Raw genomic sequence first — 3,031 nt, forward strand, 5'->3', positions numbered from 1 at the left:
CACTCACACACAGCACAACCACATGTGTACACACAAGCATATGGACACTTGTGTACTAACTCACAGAGACACAATAACACACACACACACTGAATATATGCACTTCTCTGGCCATTTAAACACTCACGTAAACGAAAGCACCATTTTACACAGGAGCTTACAGGAAGCCACTTTTCTTTCACAACTCCTATAACCTAGTTTTGCAGAAACACACAGTCACCTGGAAGCACCAGGTTATCTGTATATGTAAGTTAAAGTTTATTTTTTCTGTCTTTAACAAATACTTTTATCTGATTCCAACTCTGAGATATCAAGCTCTTGTCATGACTGCACATAAAGTTCACCTCCGCCTCTTTCTTGAAGTGAAGCTACCAATCTGCAATCAGATCTGAACAGTCCTCTCCAGTTAGCCCCGATCTGCTATCAGCTATATCTCCTAGGGTAATATGCTCCACCCGCCATCAATGTTTATGAGGCCTTAAGCCTCACCTGTAGATGTTTCAGACTCATCTGTGGGTTATGACTTATTGTTAATATAAATAGTTATGCACCGTAACCTCATCAGCAGGCAAAAGTAACTAAAACCAGATAGCATCTTCCCTGAGGTAAAAACTGGTATTGTCCAGACAAATGAATCCAATCCTTGTCTCCCAAAACAGGTATGTGACTGCGGGGGAGGGGGCCAGTTATCTCATTCCAGAAAGGATGAATTCCGCAGGCATTCCCGCCATCCCCTGGTTATGAGGTTTGGAGTGTTGGGACTAAAGGCTGATGCTTTGCTCCATGAGCTGCAGATGAGCCATCACCTGCCAGGGGTTTGGAGGGGATGTACAGTACCGACCCGATAAGCACCGCACAGGGCCACACCTCGCCGTTTAAAAAGCAAACAAACACCTGGCTTTATCTCCACGGAGATGGGCGTCTTCCACCAAGCCGCTCTAATGGCAATGAAACAAACAACCTCAGTTCACCGTGGGAACGGTTTCCTTTATGGGATTTGGTATTATTAGGCCTACCGTTCTAGAGCCTGACACTAACCCTAATCAAAACCATCACAATAGGAACGCACCGGTGAATATGGCAAATTCATTTCAATTCAATTTTATTTATATAGCGCCATAACAATACAATTCTCTCAAGGCGCTTTACAGAGCCCAAAGCCTGAACCCCCTTTTGTGTTTCACTTAATATTTATTTATGCAAAGTTTCTCTCGATCAATCACAGACACTGGGAGAGCTTAGGACGAATCAGGCCTGAAGAACAATACCACACCATCAAACTGTAAACTGAGAGCACATTCGTACTGATGTTGAATAGCTGTGTTGTACACTACATAGCCTTAGAGTCTCTTACTGTAAGAATATTTTAAATAGTTTTAGATTTAGATTATTTTGCTTTTTATCAAGCAAGAGTAGATAAAGGAGGAGTATTTCTGTAAACAAACCCCTTCCACACAGGTTACTGAGAAAGACAGAGATTAATAATAAATGAATCTCAGTAATAATTACATTATTATTTAAATAATAATTAAATAATAATATTGTATTTTAAAAAAATGGCAAATATATTCCCAATAAAGCTCATTTGAATTGAACAAAATGTAATTGAATTTAATTGAGAAAGAGAGAGAGACGGACATATATAGAGAAAGTTTAACACTCCTTTATTAGGCCTCTGTCTAACTTTCTATGATTACAAAAAAAAAATACTAAATCAAAAAGGCCTACACCATCAGAGAGAGAGAGAGAGGAGAGAGAGAGAGGAGAGAGATATGTTGATGTTCAAAGCCTCTTTATTGAAACGTCTTTGGAAGACCTAAAAAAGACCTGAACAGACTAGTAGCCCTAGTGAGAGTGCATGCGGAGGGAGCAAGAGATGGAGAAAGGGACAGAGTATAGATGGTCAGAGAGAGGACCTCGAGTAGGTGGTGTGAATGATCCATGACTACATTAGTTTGTGTGGCTGAAATTGAGCTGGCTTTGGCCAGACACTCTCAAATTCCACCTGCTATTAAAAAGCACACACTGGTTCCACACCAGGAGGCTCAACACACACACACACACACACACACACACACACACACACACACACACACACACACACACACACACACACACACACACACACACATACACAAACACAACAGCCTGTCTTCTCAAGTAAAGTATCTGCACAATGACTTTTCTAAGCTTGCTGGGGCTAGCCTTGACTCTTCCTCTGAGAAGAAGCAGTTCAGGACTAATGACAATATACAAGCTAAAGAACTTTTTATATTTGTCATACACAAGACACAATTTGTTCTCTCACACACACACACAATTCATTTTCTCTCTCTCTCTTACAAACACACATCAAACACCTACAAAAAATACACACATACAAATCATATTCCAATACACCCTTTCTATCCGTTTTGGGCGTTTTCTGTGTGTGTGTGTGTGTGTGTTTTATTCTCAGGAACATCTTTGTGAGCATTCATACCTGTGTGCAACTCACTTTTTCTATCTCTTTCTGTGTGTGAGTGTGTGTGTGTGTGTGTGTGTGTGTGTGTGTGTGTGTGTGTGTGTGTGTGTGTGTGTGTGTGTACGTGTGCGTGTGCGTGTGCGTGTGCGTGTGCGTGTGCGTGTGCGTGTGCGTGTGCGTGTGCGTGTGTGTGTGTGTGTCTGTGTGTTTGTGAGAGAAAAAGTGTGTTTGTGTGCGTGTGAATGCAAGGATGATTCAGTGTGTGAATTCATGTGTGAGTATGTGATTGTTTGTGACAAAATGTGCCGAATTAAGTATTGCATAACAGATTCGGCGTCATGCTTGCCAAGAGTATTGTATTGCTTCAGTACCACACACCTATCCTACCCTACTACACACACACCACTCAGCATTGCCCCAAGACTGAAACTCTGATAGGAACAGGAGATCAGCCGTCACTCTTTTCAAACTTTGATTTGTAGTGATTGGAACGACAAGAATGTACAAATGTCAGAATGTGACTGACACACACACATACACACACACAGCTGCTCTTTCCTCTTTAGG

This window comes from Sprattus sprattus, assembly GCF_963457725.1.
Source record: "Sprattus sprattus genome assembly, chromosome: 11".
Classification (NCBI taxonomy): domain Eukaryota; kingdom Metazoa; phylum Chordata; class Actinopteri; order Clupeiformes; family Clupeidae; genus Sprattus; species Sprattus sprattus.